The following is an 18,183-nucleotide window of genomic DNA, read 5'->3' on the forward strand; positions in this document are numbered from 1 at the left end:
CTCATCAGCATAATCCATGCCATTTAAAATTTCATGCAATTTATTTTGTCTCTAAAAGATAAAATTTAAGAGCAAAAAATTTTAGTTTGTGTTTCTGGAAACTGCTGTGCATTTATTTTGAATACATGTGAACAGCACAGGAGAAAAGGAAGCCATAGAAAGGAATGAAGAGTGAAGGGAAGGAGACCAAGGGGAAACATGTCTTATACTGACATTTTTTTTATCTACACAGTTGAACGCTACCCTCCAGTTTAATCGTTCATTGAGAGCATGGCCACACTGGTCACAGAGGCTTCCATTCACCAGCTAAGTGGGAAGAAACTGTCAAAAGGCATCCCCTGACACTCTTTGTGTACCCTTGATTCTCCCCAGTGCCGTCTTCAGAGCTCTGGTCACATCCTTGTTCCTCAAACTATTGATGAGGGGGTTTAGCATGGGTGTGAGGATGGTGTAGAACACAGAGAAGACTTTGTCCTGGTCTGGCCTGTGGTAAGAATGTGGCAGCATGTAGGTGTACATGGCAGCCCCATAGAACAAGGTAACCACTATCGTGTGAGATGAGCAGGTGGCAAATGCTTTCTTCCTCCCTTCCCCTGAGCTCATGTGGTGAACTGTGGTCAGGATTTGGGCATAAGAGGCAATCACCACAGAGAAAGGAATCAGCAGCATCAAAACAGCACACGTACATCACTGTCTCATAGAGAGCTGTGTCTGCACCTGCCAACTTCAAGACTGCAGGTGCCTGTGGTTAATCTCCCGGGAATTGCAGAAGGGGAAGCTCATGGTTATGGGAGTTAGGAGAAAGCCATTCAAAGATCCCCCAAACCAGGAACCTGCTATGATCATCCAGCAGACCCGTCGGCTCATGAGGACAGAATAGCGCAGCGGATTGCAGATGGCCACATAGCGGCCATAGGCCATGAGGCCCAGCAGGAAGAACTCAGCTCCCACCAGGGTGAGGTAGAGCAAATGTTGAGCTGTGCATCCCAAAAAGGAGATAGTGTTTTGACCCAACAGGTAGTCAACCAGCATCTTTGGCACAATGGTAGAGATGTACATCATGTCAATGAAGGAGAGATGACTGAGCAGGAAGTACATGGGAATGTGGAGACATGAGTCAGTGCGGATCAGGAAGATCATGACCCCATTGGCCATCAGCACAGTGAAAAAGATGATAGAAATGATGACAAAAAGAAGGACTGAGATGTCCTTTCTGTTGAACAGCCCCATGAAAGTGAAGTCTGTAGAGGATGTGTTGTCCACTTGCATTGATTCCATGATGGCTCTGCTGTGCCCTAAAATTTTCAGAATAAAATGATCACTCATGCACAATTAAGAAAAGAAAATATGGGTTAACTGTTACGTAGCGAACTCATAAAAGTTGGAAGAAAACTTTTAAAAATATTTTTCTTGGTACTTTGGCACTGACACCTAGCAACCAATATTTTCTAGAATGCTTTTAAGTAAAATTGATTATCTAAAATCAATAATTCTTTAAATGGATTGGACAAGATTATACCAGCTGGTGCTATTGTACTACAGTGATACACACAACACCACCTAAAGGTGTATAGCATGCTATGCGGCATGCGGCAGTTAAACATACCCTAGTATGGTGTGTGTGCACATGTGTATGTGAACATACTACCTTAGATGTGTTTAAATGAGTATTTTTATTAAATAAATGTTTATTATAATCAGCATCACCATCATCTTCAGAATATTTAAGTCTGGCTATGGGTAGTCTATGTCTACCGTTTAGCCACAAACACGGGTGATCCCCCGTTTGGGCCATGAGTCACTGTCTACATTATAAGTGTTTCTTTTGGTGTCAGTTCATCCATGATGAAATAAAATTGTATGGGAGGAAATAAAGTGGGCAATGGAAACTACTCTTGCAAATTCAGACATGAAAAGGTTATCCATTGCAAGAGGCATTCACTGTTCTAGAATTATTTTTATTTATTTTTAAGAAAGAAATTTCAATTTTAGAATGATGAGTAATTAGCATTGGTATTATGATTGACATTACCTATTATCAATTAGCACTAACAATTAGGATTCAGGGGAAATAGCACATGAACATACATCCTGAACTATAACTCAGCTATTATTTTTAGAAACTGGAAATTTTTCAATGTGATTTGTAAATTAAAACAAATTGAGTAGCTGCATTTTATATAATTTCAGGTTATGATAGAAGAAAAAATATCCACAAAGAACATTTTGAATGTTAAGAATGATTTCCATGGGTTTTAGAATTAAATAAGATAAGGCAAGATATATTTTACCAATACGTTTGAGAATTAAACTGATAAAACTTGTGTATTCTCAAAATATTCTAAAAATATGAACACTTCAGTCAACTGAGCAGAAAAAAAACTTACTATTAAGAGCAATGATAATGACATTGTGAAGAGTTTACCTGTGCCTAGTTCTTCACATCTATTGAATCACTGAGCTTCACAATAAAGCTAAGCACTGAGGAACTGTAAACCCCGTTTCACCAATGGTGGATTGAAAGTGATATTCTTGTGGTCACACAATCTGTTAGTGCAGGGGTGTTTGAACTACGCAGTCTCAATTCTCTCTGTTCTCTTACTTACAGAAAAATAGAAAAACAGCTAGACATTTATTGTAGTTGTCAAATAAAATGTCACAACAACATGAATATGTTAAATTTTTAATTATATGTAATTAGTAATGTGACTAGTGAAAACTAGTCATAAACAAGACCACATGACATAAATTAGTATAATCAACACTGCTTTTTGTTTTTTTGTGAGGAAGATTGGCCCTGAGATAACATCTGTTGTCAATCTTCCTCTTTTTCCTTGAGGAAGATTGTAGTTGAGCTAACTTCTGCGTCAATGTTCCTCTGTTTTATGAGGGATGCCACCACAGCGTGGCTTGATGAGTGGTGCTAGGTCCATGCCTAGGATCAGAACCTGAGAACCCTGGGCTGTCAAAGCAGAATGCATGAACTTAACCACTATGCCACCAGGCCAGCTACAGGACTACTTATTTTTGACAGAGCAAACGCTGTTTCTCGTGTTTAGCTTTTTCTTTTTTTTTCCAATTTCAGAATCTTTGATGGCAGGTTTCATAGATCTTTCCCTGACACCATGTACCATATCATCACCATTTAAAATCTATCTCATTTTTCTTTTATCTTTCTAGTTTCGATTAATCTAGCCTATTAAACTATGTATCTGAAGGAAAAATGCTCTCCAGATATTGGAATAGCCTAAATATTAGTAGTATTTCAACTGCTTTCACACCTCTCACATTTTGGGTTTAACTTTTATCACACCCTATGATGCCAGGAAGAGAGAGAAAATGATGTGCTGCTTTACAAAGTCAAATAGCATTCTCTGCTTTCCATTACACTCATTCCAAAATCTCTTAAAAATCTACCTTTGCCTAGTTTTTCCACTCAGCTCTATAGTCCTTGCAATAACAAAGGCAAACTCTAAAGTCTTCTCTATTTTGCAGCTGTCTGACATTACTCTCCCAATTGCACATAAAAAGTCTAATTTGTCAGACAGCAAGCCCCATTTGGTTAAATTTATTATCTGCTGTCTCACTATGCTGAATCATAATGAGAAGGATTTATACTTGTTGAATTTCGGCTGGACAAAGATTGTACTGCTTTCCTATGATTTAGTACAAGTGACAGCTATCATAAAATGTCTGGAATAATTCTGTGATTTTATACAGGAATTTTCTTCTGAAATGAGGCAGTGGACATAAAGGAAAACCAAATTTAGAATCAAATGAATTGAGTTCTCCTTGACATGATATTAATTAATTCTATTACCCTGTATTCTCTCCCCAAACTCTCTGAGCCTTGGTTCCCATTTACGTTAATTTTAGATGATATGACATCAGGGCTATTCTATAGATCAAATAAGAAATTCTTAGTTACAAGTGAAAAATATATTATACAATGCAAGGTAAAATACCAATGTTATACCCATATATGTTAATTATTGCAAAACTATAAGTGTGTGAGAATCCTCAATCTCTCATTTAAACAATCTACACATTCACCTAAAATCTGTGAATTTGGGTTATAAATACCTCTTGAACTTCAGGTCTATAGACTCTGGCCCTCCTGGTGGAAATATTTCAGCTGTCAAATTCTATATTTTTTTCTAAACATCCCTTGACTTGAAGGAAATGGTCTTCATCATAAATTCTCAGAAATATGGGTAAATCACATTTAAGCCTGAAGAGAATCTAAATATCTTTGAGATGCATAGATATGCTTGGCCTGCAAATTATGAGAACACAAGAAACAGAAGATTGCATAAAATTGGCATGACTTTATTGGATAAAATTGTCTTTAAGTTTTACTTAAATTAATTTTTTATTACACTATACCACACATCAAAAGAATGCAACACAATTATTCCATTCTGACATTTGAAATTATTCCCTCTTATTTTGTAAGGGGTACACATTTGGTTGAGTAGAGTAGTTGAAATTACTTCTTCCCACTTAACTTGAAGTTAGGATGTGATTTCTCCCTAGAACTAGGATGATCACCAAGCTCATCCTTTAAATCAAGTGATAATGGTATCTCTAAGTTGTAAGTTGCTTCCTTTCCCTGATTCTCTCTGACTACTGGTGAACTTTCTGCCAAATGAAGAGCACAGTCCACAGTCTTTCAGCACAACAGCCCTGTCCCTAGGAAGCTCTGTGCTCACTTGGATTAAAAGCTGCCTCGTGAAACCTCCTTCTTTGCCCTCTAGATCCACTCAGAAGCAGTTTCTTCCCTTTTTAATGTTCATGTGTTGATAATTTGAATATGCCCATAAAGCCTTTCTCCATCTTTCTCTTTGCCAGGTTATGCTTCCCTATTTTTGTATGCATTCATCTATGAATTCTTTGCCAAAATGCCCAAGTTCTAGGTATTACCTTGAGATAATCTTTGGAAATGCCCATTTTAAAATACGATCTCTATTTCAACAATTACTTTAGATGGAGTTTTTCCAGTGCAGAATAACTGGGGATGTTACTTTTCTATTTTATATCAAACATATCACATTGTTGGCACATTAAACCTATTCTAATTCTGTTTTATTGATCTAAGCATCTGTTTTTCTGCCATTATCATGTATGATACTGTTGTTGATTCTATCTTCATTTAAAATTTTGTATTTCATTTATCATGGATTTTTTGCCTTTTTTAAAAAAAATATTGCATTAAAATATTATTTATCTTGGGTAAAAATCTCTCCCAGTTGAATTTTCACATGAGAGTTTCTCAAGCCAGTTCAATCCATTGTTGTGCAGTTTGGAAACAAAATACAAAACCTTAGATATATCCCTAAATTTTCTCTGTATTCCAAAATTATGCCCAGTATCTCAAAAAGTTGGAATCATTAAGAATAAAATCAAATTCAAATAAGAATCATAAGCTTATTACGTGATAAAATGCAAATGTACTCAGACAATTTCACCAAGCATACATTACTGTTTGGGACATCACTCCAGGGAGTCAGACCACATTCCTTTGCTCACCACATACCCCTCTTGCCGGGATCCCTAAAGAGATCACACACCCCACAACTAGGGAGACCCACTATTTCAGATGGGAATTTATTCTATGGTATGGCAGGCACTAAGAAAAATGTTTTGGAACCACTGGTAGAGTGGGGTTGAGGAATGCAGGTGTCTGCACATCCTTTAACATCATTATAGAAAAGTCATATGTACAATGCTTGTATCACTGACAACAAGGCATGAGGCCTGGCTTTAAGTTAGAGGGCCTCCAGGAGTCTGTCTGTTTCACCTGTATGTCCTTAAGACAAGCACATCCAATTCTCAGACCCTCAGTGTCCTTATCTGTAAAAAAAAAAAGTACAAGGATAAAAAGGCAATCATGCCAGTGGTTGGGGGGAGAAGAGAAGCACCAGCAGGGAATCAGGAAGCCTCTTCATAGTCTGTGCCCTATAAACTGGGACTAAGTGCAAGTTTTTCATTTAGTCCTTTTGTATCTTTCAAATAGCGTTGCCCCTATCCCATCTAACTCGCAAGGTCAAGCTTTGCTTGAATTATCAAAACAGAGAAACAAAAGGGAGGAAAGGTTTTGTTAAAATTGTACACACAGACATAAACAGGTGTTTTATAAAGAAGATTCTTTGTACTGTTACACTCAACAGCACCCTTACAGCAGGAGATTTGCAAAGCATACTCCAGCAAATTCCCAGAAATAATCAGGCAATCTGCTTCTTGGTGCACTTGCAGTTGAGGGGGTGGTATGGGGCAGTCTTCTCCCATTTAACTTGCACTTGAGATTTGCAACCCATCAGTTGTAGACACCGTGCCTCCATTTCCTTAGATTTAGCTTGCATAAGTCTTGTTTACATCATATAAAGAAAGATGATTCAGACCACTGAGAAATGCTGTAGAAACTCAGTGATTTCCTTATTCATGAAATAGTTAAAGTGTCATTAAGATGAGCCAAGATAGGTGCTCATTAGCATTTGATCTATAACCTGGGATCTTCCTTAATTTCAAAAGATCTGGATTTTCATTAAAATAAGAGAGAAGAACATACAGAGTTGATCTAAATACTGCAGAAGCTTGTAGATGATTCACTGAATTGCTTAAATTTAATTAAGGATTTTACTTGTTTAGACAAAATCTCAAACTATTAAATCCAATCATTTAATTTTCAAAAATCTTTAAAATGATTTGTTTTTCCTATATCCACCCTTGTTTAACTCATCACCTCATTTCCTCAAAGCCTTTTCTTATCCATGAAATCTGAATACTGCATATTAAAAGCAGCATATTACACATCTCTTGGTATGCATAAAGGAATGGAATGCATATCATTTATATTAAAAAATCACCCAAGGGGGCCAGCCCTGTGGTTGAGTGGTTAAGCTTGCACACCCTGCTGTGGCAGCCTGGGGTTTCACTGGTTCGGATCCTGGGTGTGGACATGGCACCGCTCCTCAGGCCATGTTGCAGAGGTGTCCCATATGCCACAACTAGAAGGACCTACAACTAAGATATACAGCTATGTACCAAGGGTAATTTGGGGAGATAAAGCAGAAAAACAAAATTGGCAACAGTTGTTAGCTCAGGTGCCAATCGTTAAAAAACAAAATCATCCAAATGCCTAATTTTATCCTAAACTTTGTTCCAAATAAAGAAGATCATCATTGTCACTTACTTAGACCTGAATCCTCTCCAGACAGTCATTCAGAGTAGAGTGCATTATCCAAAGGTAGAGCTAGTCATACAAAATTTAGTAAAACAAAAACTCACCAGCAAACTATAAGAACTTTATGTAACTAAGAAAGAGATTGGGAATGAACAGAGGCTTTTCAGAAAGAAGATGATTTCTTAGTAGAAGAGAAAATGATTCTTTAGTAGATTTAATTTCTTCAGTTTATGTTGAGAGAGAAAAGAACACAAATTGATTCACAGTCATGGGTATCCATAACAAGAAAACTTTCAAGCCCACCCATGTGCCTGTGTGCTTTGCATCTTACCCCTTAAGATCCAGCATGCAGAGGGTTTTTACTTGGACTGTGATATTGACTGATGATAGAATTAGCACAGACAGACATGCAGCAAGTTATTAAGAACAATTTGGTAATATTGCTCTTAATATCTACAGAATGAAGTATTATTTTTAAAAATTAAAAATTAAAAAATTTCCACCCCAAAATCCCTGAGACATTTTACATTGCCAGGATATACCACACAAATTCTCCAGCCTTCTAGAAAAGTATGTTAACTCTTGCTTCCTCTCTTTGCAAGAAAATATTTAGAAACCAAAGAGGGGCAATTATGAAAAAGTAAAAAGACAGGAAGAAAGTGGTAGACTACTAAAGAACAAAGAATTATCTCTGGTTGCTCTGCATTTGGGTTCCTTGGCACGATGGGAGGTCTCTGAGTGAGAAGAGGCAGGAGTTTAAATAGTTTTCAGAGAAGGTCATGAAGTAAAGTGCCCTTGGAAAGAGCAGGTCTCCCCCTACAGATCTCAATAGACTTCAGTGAGACAGATTTGTCCCAGCTAATTAAAAGTATATTCCTAAGGTGTAGGAGAGGGAGCCCTAAAGTCACATGAGCTTTGAGAATAGTGTTTCCACCACTGGGCTCCAAAGTGCAAGACCCTGGTTTTCTTAGCATTTCATCAGAAATTTCCTCTAGCAGCTATTGCTCCTGGAGAAATGTGGGAACAAATGTGAGAAGTCATAAAAAATGAAAAGTAGCCTAATTGCTGTTATTTATTTTAGCATTTTATTGGTAATCTAATAATAATTATTTTACCTGAGTATTAAGTCAATACATAATCTGATGAAAATAGGAAAAAGTTTAAAAATTTAGAAGCATCCATAATACTCAGAGATAGTCACCAAAAAACATATCATATAGATGGTTATCCTTACAAAATTACATTCCCACTGCATGTATACATACATACATACATTTATATAATATATATACTTACATATATATCATTTACATACCAACACATATATGGGCATATGTGTGTGTATTTATGTATAATTTGACAATTTTTATTTTTCATGAACTACTTATTAAGAAGTGGATGTGAAATATTCTTCCAAATGTAACTTACAATATTCATAGGGTATTCTACCCTGTAGCTATAATTTATTTTATTTAATCAATGTTTCATTTTCAATGCACACATTGTTTTAATTATGGCAGTAGTAAATCATGTGATGATGAACATCCTTATATTTAATTTAGGAAAAAAGTATATTAACTCAAATTTCACATAATAGGAAATTGGGCCTCATTTATCTTACAAGACAGACAGAAGTTCTTGAGAAGTGGAGCTGAAATGGATCCCAAGTTATCAAGGTCAGCCATCTCTTTCTATTCTGTTTTGTTTACTGTGTTTCTTGTACCCCATCACCTTCTTGGTTGGAAATGCCCCCTCCTATCACCCTGTATGCGATGCATTCCAAGCTAGTCTGACATAGAGAACCAGAGGAAGGCTGCACCTGGTTTGCAATTGATAAGCCAGCTGACTGAGATGGGAGCAAGTCTACTTTCCTGATTAGCTGGTCAGTTCAACCCACTGTGTTTCAATGTGAATTGTTTCATTTGGTCAAATATTTTGTCTACCACTCGGCAGCTTTTTCAGGGCATTGGAGGCACCTCACCCACCACTGCCAGTGTGTATCCACAGTAAAACAGTGTTGAACCCAGCCAGGGTTTCATCAAATTGGTGGGAGCCCAAAGCCTGGTAGAGCACCATTTAGAGGTGGTCCACGAGGCCTGGGATATGGTCCAGGTTTTTGCCACTGGGTGTATGATTTAGACTAAACATTTACATTCTCTGTTTATCAGGTTCCTAAAAAGAAATTATACTAAGGCATTTCCAAAGAATTTTCCAGTTCCAATTCTCAAATGAAAAACTAATTCTTTCCTTCCCATTTAGTAATGTTATCTACTGTAAAACCCAGTGTTCTAGAGAAGGACAAAAAGGACTGTCCACTATTTCTTTGGAAGAAAATGGTCGATAGAAAGATCCATACCACTGCTACAATCTAGAGAAGTATTCCATAAATCTAACAATCCTAATGAATTGGAGAAGAAGTTGCAAAGTGATTATTGAATTTATGAACTAATAGAGCACTTCTTCCTCATCTACCTCTGTGTCTTCTGATGTAACAAGTATCTACCACACAACAAATGCAACATCATAGGATCTTTGCCCATAGAGAATGAGTCTTTGCATTTCTTAAAAAACACGATTCATTTTTTCCAGTTCCAAATTTAGATAAAGGAAGAATGTTTTCAATTGTTACTCAAAGAAAGGATATCTGGATTTTCTAAATGCTAGTCTGAGTCTATGTAACTATTCTCTTTGAAGCTTTATGGCCCTTTAGTCTCTTTCAAATTCTTTCAAATGTCCACACATCTAGGCCTTCCACAAACTCCATCAATGGATCATTTAAATAATGTCATCAAATCACCGGATCATCTGAGGCCACTGAAGGTGGTCAGAGCATGTAATATTAAATAGACATTTTGAGGCATTTATATACATGAATCACTATCCGAGAAGTGGTATGAGAGAAGAATTGGAATGAGTGGACACAGAGAAGGAATAAATGCCAGTAGTGTTTACAGCCTTATTCACCTGTGAATGTTACCATGACTTGACACTTTTGACAAAAGTACTGCTGATACACCTTTTAAGATAGCTGGCATTGGCAGTTGATGCAGGTGTCATCCATATAACTCATGATAATATGTATATAACGTCGCCCATACTACTCTGAGATGATTTAAACTGTCAGAATTCTTCCCTTGTCATGCCACAGGTCCCTTGGCATCTTGCCTAAACCCTCTAAAAAGCCCCTGTTACATCTGTGTATCGCATACTGTGTTAACAATGGGGTGAGGATGGTATAATAGTAAGAGAAAACCTTGTCTTTGACTGGAGTGTGGTAAGATTGGGGAACTATATACGTGTAAAAGGAAGCCCTGTAAAAAAAGGTCACCACTATTATGTGTGATGAGCAGGTGTCAAAGGCCTTCTTATTCCTTTCTGCTGACCTCATATGATACACCATGATGACAATCTTGGCATATCAAGCAATCTCCATAGAGAAAGGGATTGGTAGCATTATGACACAGCAAATGAACATCACTATTTCATTTCGTTGCCACAGGCCAGCCTCAGCATGGTGGGAGCCTCACAGAAGAAGGGCTTGATCTTGTGGGAAGCACAAAATGGGAGACTCATGGTGATAGGGGTGAGGAGAAAGCTGTCAAAAGTACCACCAAACCAAGAGCTGGCCAAGATCATCCAACAGACGTGGTGACTCAAAAGGACTGGATAGCAGCGGGGGCTGCAGGTGGCCACATAGCTGTAAGTCCCAGCAAGAAGAATTCAGGCCCCACAAACCCCATGTAGAGAAAGTACTGGACTGTTCAGGAGATAAAGGAGATGGTCCTCTTGCCCATGAGATAATCAACCAGCATCTTGTGTACAAAAGTTGAAATATACATCATGTTGCTGAAAGAGAAGTACTGAGCAGGAAGGACAGGAGTGTGGAAGTGAGGGTCTGTGTGGATCAGAAAGCTAATGACTCCATTAGCTATCATGACCATAAAGAATATGGCACAAATGATGCTGAAAAGGAAGCCTGAGGCTTTATTGTGAGTAAAGAGCCCTGTGAGGGTGAAATCACTGGAAAAGTTCTTTTTATCTCCATCCATGGCATTGAGTTATATCCAGAGGCCTAAGAAGAAAAGTGTGGGGTTAATGAAAATTGCAGTAGATGAAATGAATTATTTAAAGATGTCTGTATATGTACTGCTAAATTAAAATCATTTATATAACTAACATCAAATATTTTTTTGTGCGGGGGGTGGATTTGCAGCATCTTCCTTCTTGGCTGTTAAAGAGTAACTCTAAATCTGGATCTCCATGGTCTGAAGATAAATGGACATTTGGCAGTAGATGATTAGTTTAAGGGAGTTTAATTATTATGGCAGAAGATTTGGGCCCAAGAGAGAGGATTCTTCACCTGGAGTTAGCTCCATTTATTTCAAATATGCAAACAACTGCAAAAAAATTGATTCAATCAGTTCAAATAACCAAATAATTCAGGAAGATGTTTTATTGAATCGGGAAGTTTTGTGACAACTTTAAAACTAATCAACCTCATCTATGAATAATAATTAAGTTGTAGATATAGTTGCAAACTATAATGAACTGTAGTGAATTAGATCACAGTATCATCCTTCTGAGCCTTGATCCTCCTTATTTGTTCCTTCACTCATTTGCTGATTTCTCAATCATTCACATACTGACTTTTATTTATGGGATGCTATCAGCACAGTGTTCTAAGCTTTAGGGATCCTGTTGTAGACAAAAGGAGACATCTTGTGACCTATGGCTCTAGTTGTGGGAGAGACAAAGTAAACAAGTAAATGATGATTATGGTTCTGGATAATACCAATAATTGCTGTGAGGAAAAGTGTAACATGGCCAGTGAAGGATGACAAAGAGCAGCCATGTGAAGATTTGGGGAAGGGTATTCATGCAGAATGAATAGCAAATTTAATATTCCTAAAGAATAAACAAACTTGTTATGTTCAGGATAGCTCAGGGAGAACATTGTGAATGAAAGGTATAGTAGGCATCAGAGGTCAGATTTTAAGACATGTGGACCAAGGTAACAAGCTCAAAATTATTTTCTAAATATTATCAGTGGAATTGAGGTGTAGTTGACAACTTGTAATCGTTTAACATTTAAATATGTGTTCATTCTGATTTTTTTTAGTTTTTATTTTGGTCATTTGAGCCAATAATTCTTTTCCCTTGATCCTGCATTGTTGCGGGTTTTGAAGGTTTTACAAGAAGGGACTTCCATCCAGGTTAGTTTGGGGAACTCCAGTTTGCATCTTCTGTCCAGGATCTCATCTGGTTTAGCATTTCTTCCATCTCCTTTCACTCTCAATAGCATCCTGATTTGGTTCATCATAAACCTAGACATGGTGCCTGAATAAAATGTCTGAAGGACATGTAGGTAAGAGGGCAACAGGAAATTCTGCAAGGTCTTAGGACATGGAGGGTGTCCACACTGTGGGTGATGCATTTACATCTTGAATATATATAAAAATAAGATAATATTTTCCAAAAATTCCTCATCAGTTTTACCATTCTTCAAAGGCTAAATATACATTTTGAATTATAGATATCACATTAACCACTGCATGCACTGAAGGAAACGGGTGATGTGGCCATAAGTGCATGGAATTGACGGCCATTTTTCTGTTTTAGGAAGAGCATTTTCGAGTAGGGGTTCTGTATGATGCCAGTTATATATATTTAAGGATGTCAGCACAGTGAATTGGAGACCCAATTTAGGAAAGTGGAAAATATGCAGACTTAAGGGAAAATGCAAGCAAACTAGAAATCTAGTCTCTATCATTCGAAGTTTATTCTGATCTTCCAACAAAAATCAAAACATAACTCTATGATCTTGCTTGCCAGCGTGGGGAAGGTTGAATGGATTGAGTGATGAGGAGAAGGGAACAAGTGTTGGCTTATTTGACCCTTGTCATCCATGGTGGGGCTCTTCCAGAAAGGCATACCACCTAGTCTAATGAGTTCCTAGTGATGATCTGCAGAATCAGAAGGGGCTCGCAGCAAAGCCAAGGAAAGCCTATGATGCTAGTGGACTCTTCAGGAAAGGACAAACATGCTGCTAGGTCAATGCACTACTGCATGGAAGGGAAAGAGGAGGTTACCCAGGACAATTAAATACCATGGTTCCAGGATGGAAAGTCACAGGAAAGGCAAGAAAGAATAGTGCAAATGATGTAAAATTGTATCACAAGTGTGGAGAGTAAAACTTGAGTAGCTTTCCAGGAATCCAGAAGGAGAGAGATTAAATGACAAGAAACAAAGTGATAGATGAGGAATAATAACAATACAAAAGCAAGCTATAAATAATTGGTGGCTTTTAAAATAGGGATTCCAGTGTAAGACAACTATTAATAACAAATTGAAGAGAAGAAAACTTCTGGGAAAAGAACAAAAAATCTTAATATATGTATAAGTTTCATTTAGTAAATTGATACATGCACTTAAGTATGTCCTGGAAAATTTTTAAAGTAAAAGCAATATGAAAGAAAGGAAAGAAAGAAGCAAAGAAAGGAGAAAGACAGGAAAGAGAATGAGAGTGAAGAAGAAAAAACATCTAGAAGCATATAGATAGAATAAAAAAAGGAAAAAATGGCACCTACAATAGAATAAAATTCACACTGGCCACAAACATTTTCTTGATATTGATGAGATCCAAATAAAAGTGACAAAATGTATAAACAGAAGACATATACTATTGGAATTAAAAACTAAGGGCTCCAGAGCCAGAATTTTCTGCTGTGCATGTATTTTCTAAAACACTGAAAAATATGAAAGGAAAAATGCATCACATAAAAGTGCAGGAGGTAAAGAGAAAAGAAAGCATGTAATGAGATTAGATGGAAAACAATTATGTTAATTTAGCAACAACATTAATTTGGTAACAACATTATCCCTTTTAAAGTGAAGGTTCACTCCTTAAGAAAGCAAATCAGGAAAGGTAGACTTAAAAGATGCAAAAAGAAGTAGTGAATGACTTAACCATATATAGAATATAATTTAAGGTAATATTATAAATGAAGCATGTAAATAATTCTATCATTCAAATTTTAAATGGAAATCCTTTCTGTGCTTAAGAGATTCAGTTAGCTTCCAAAGAACAATCTTTTTTTTGTAAAATATATTAGAACTCTGAAATAATAATAACAGATTTACCTCTAATTTAGAGAAATTGAAATATTTAAACATATGCCTAAAACACTACTCAGGATAAAAGGAAGCACAAACTTGTACTGGGAAAAAATATATCACATATAGAAACTTATGTGACATAGCTGAAGTGTTACTTAGGCAAAATTTTATAGCACTCAAAATATAATTTTTATATAGAAAATGTGGTGCAAATAAAGATTTAACCCAAGAAGTTAGAAAAATATCAACAGAACAAATTTAAGTAAGAGGAAGAGAATATAAAACACATAAATAGATATCCATAAATTCTGAAATAAGTAGACCAGATATATAAAGAGGTGATTCTTTGAAATTGAAACAAATGTACCAACTCCTGGTTATTGCTATGAAACTCTGGCGGAAAAAAGACACGGAACATCATTAAGAATAAAACAGAAATGATCTAACCACAAATATGAGAAGAGTAGCAAAATATTTATAGTATAAGATGTTATTTTAACACTATATTAATATAGTTGGAAATGTCAATGAAGAAGATTATTTCAAAATATGTTACATCTGTATCTATATATATAATATAGATGTATAACTACAAATAAATACGATACATACATATGTATGTATATATATGTATAGCGAAATTACTAAGGGAAAATAATAAGACCCCTAAAATTTGGAAAAATTAAGATTTTAATACAGATGTCTCCCCAAAATTTCTAGTTCAGAAAGCATTCTGTGAATATCTTCTAAGAAGAGATAATTTCAAAATTATTGTAGTGTGTAAATTAATCCTCATTTATTTTATAAACCTGTGTAACTTCCAAAAGAACTCTCATAAGTATAAACCAATCTCATTTATAAATATAGATTAAAATTGCCTAAATTAATATTAGTTATTAAATCTAGCAGTAAATTGAGGATAACATATATGCAAACCTGTTCATGTAAACCCACTCCCTCTCCTTCTTAACACTTTCCAAGGCTCTGTACTGGTTGTGAACTAAAGATAAACGTCCCGTGTGTGGATTGTATGGCCCTCAATGGCTTGGCTATTCAGTCCTGTGCTCTCCAGCGCTCTCAGTTCTTGGCACTTGCCTTCCATGAAGTAGCCCAACTCAGGAGCTCCCACTGCCTGAAGCGCAATCCTCCCATCTTCATCTGGTTTCTGCAGCCCCAGGTCTCAGCTTGCATATACTTCTCTCAGAAGGGGGAGCCCCTATGTTGTTAGTAATAGTGTAAAATGCCCTCATTACATGCTAACATATTTGTTCATAATATCTACAAAAATATCAATAAAATACTTCTATATATTACCAAGAAAAATGACGACATAGCTGGTAATGTACTAAACTTGGAGAAGAATGTAAAACTAATAAAATGTAATTCTGGTTAAAATTCTAATAGAGATTTTTTTCTGGGGAAACTTGGCAAAGTGGTTCTAAATTTAATCTTAAAGAATGAGCATGTCCAGGGGAGAAAAATTTTAAGTATTGACAGAAAAATGTTAAATATTAACCTCTGTGGGATGAGTGTAAAATACAGAGACTGAATAACTGGACAGAGAAGAGTGTTTAGAAATAAACATCCTGCCCCCCCCCAAAAAAAACACAGTCAAAAATCATAGCATGTAAGTCAATGTTTTACATAAGAATTCAATGAAATGGAAAGATGGAATTCACAATGTGTAGATGGAGATGAAGGAAAACAGAATATGTCACCCCAAAATATACCTCTTTGACATAAAAGTTATTTTGAGCTAAAAGCAATTAAGAAGCAACAAACTCAGGAAAAGTTCCCCTTTTTCATCCTAAAAGGAGGATCCCATTCTCCTTTTACTGGAGCCAGACTCTTATCAACCCAAAGAGAGCACTAGAGGAATCTGCAAAATAACTTTATTCCATTAGTTCCCTCCCACATATTTACCTTCCCATAGTTTGCTAATGGAAGCTTAAAACTGCTTGCATTTGGGGGCCAGCTCAGTGGCACAGCGGTGAAGTGCACACATTCCCCTTCTCCGTGGCCCAGGGTTCACAGGTTGGGACCCCAGTTGTGGACATGGCATCGCTTGGCATGCCATGCTGTGGTAGGCGTCCCACATATAAAGTGGAGGAAGATGGGCAAGGATGTTAGTTCAGGGCCAGGCTGCCTCAGCAAAATAGAGGAGGACTGGCAGTAGTTAGCTCAGGGCTAATCTTCCTCAAAAAAGTAAAAAAGGTTGCATTTGTCCTGTCACTTTTTAATAAATATATTGCTTTTCTTGAAGATGCTGTATAAGCCACAGTTCTAAGCCCCTGCTTTGTTGCATTTTTGTTGAGGTTTCTCCTGAATGCTGTATGCTGCATGTACCCTGCATGCAGTAATATACTGTTTTTCTTTGGTTAACCTTTTTCTTACAGAGTCCCAGCTGAAAACCTAGCATTGGTAGAAGTAAAGTTTTGCATCCTCTACAGAGACAAAATTGCAATTTAGAGGTAAAGAATAAGAGTTTTCTTTCCAATTCACAATTTTTAGACTAGCTGGCTCAAAACCTTAAATAAAAGGAATAAATTCAATTCTAAAATAAAACTTTTATGTAGTGTTTGAATATTTTTAATAAAGAAGTGTATTATTTTGTAAGAAAAGATTTGTTTAAAGGATGATAACATTTAGGGTTCTCAATGTGAGGGAGTGGCCTCGTGCATTCTTATGCACTGCTAATGTGAGTTCAAATTCAAACAATTTTCCTGGAAGATTTGGCAATATTTATCAGATGTCTTTAAGAAACATCTACTTTAGCTACCTTTATGAATTTATTTTAAGAAAACACATAGCATGAAGATGTGAGTATAGGCAAAGATGTTACATGAATCACTGCTCAAGAGTTTCTGCTCAATATCATTAAGGAACTTGTAAATTAAAATAAAATTAATTTTCACTTTTCTATGATTGTTCATAATTATTGCACTAAAAATATCTAAAAGTTCCACACCTGGAGGAATTGACGCAAAAATCAACAGTTGATGGGAATAAAATGTTAAGAATTCAGTTATCCAAAATATAAAATTGCTACTTTCAGGTTCCTTACTCAACACATGCTCATGGCCATGGACTATAATATTAGAAAATTTAAAAGGAACTAAATATTCACAATTATATTATACTATCTATATACAATGTAATAAAATGGAGTAGTAATTAACAATTTACTAAGCTGGATATATATAATATATGTATTATTGAAGTAATAGAGCATGATAATGATATGCTCATTATTATATCTTATTTTTAGTTCTTTGGATGAACAAAGCGTCTATAATCTTTGAATTATATAATAGACATTGGGGGTATAAACTAGGCACTATAAACAATGGAAATATTTATTAAAGATATGGTGCCCACTGGGGCTGGCCCCATGGCCGAGTGGTTAAGTTCGCGCGCTCCACTGCAGGGGGCCCAGTGTTTCGTTGGTTCGAATCCTGGGCGCGGACATGGCACTGCTCATCAAACCACGCTGAGGCAGTTTCCCACATGCCACAACTAGAAGGGCCCACAACGAAGAATACACAACTATATACCAGGGGGCTTTGGGGAGTAAAAGGAAAAAAATTTAAAAATCTTAAAAAAAAAAAGACATGGTGCCCACTGACATAAATTACACTGCTTATCAATTAACAAAGAGACCAAAAAAGGATGTGCTACATCATAGATTATGAATAATGCCCAAACATAACCCTCTTGGAAATAATCAATCTATTAATCTCTTTGAAAGTTTGATTTGTAAAGACACGGCAAATGTCACATAAGTATAAGAAAGAATTCATTGCATATACATCCACTTCTACTACCCTATATACTTACAGGTATGAAAAATGGAAGCTAAAGTCTTTAGTGAAAAAAGAATTAAT

General features: G+C 36.3%; 2 pseudogenes; both read right to left on the reverse strand.

The window, feature by feature from the left end:
* Positions 1 to 324: 324 nt before the first annotated feature.
* Positions 325 to 1,269, reverse strand: LOC138924892 (olfactory receptor 2T1-like; annotated as a pseudogene).
* Positions 1,270 to 10,303: 9,034 nt separating this feature from the next.
* LOC138924529 (olfactory receptor 2T6-like) lies at positions 10,304 to 11,232 on the reverse strand (annotated as a pseudogene).
* Between the last annotated feature and the right edge of the window lie 6,951 nt (positions 11,233 to 18,183).

This window comes from Equus caballus, chromosome 6 (genome assembly GCF_041296265.1).
Source record: "Equus caballus isolate H_3958 breed thoroughbred chromosome 6, TB-T2T, whole genome shotgun sequence".
In the NCBI taxonomy this organism is placed as follows: Eukaryota; Metazoa; Chordata; class Mammalia; order Perissodactyla; family Equidae; genus Equus; species Equus caballus.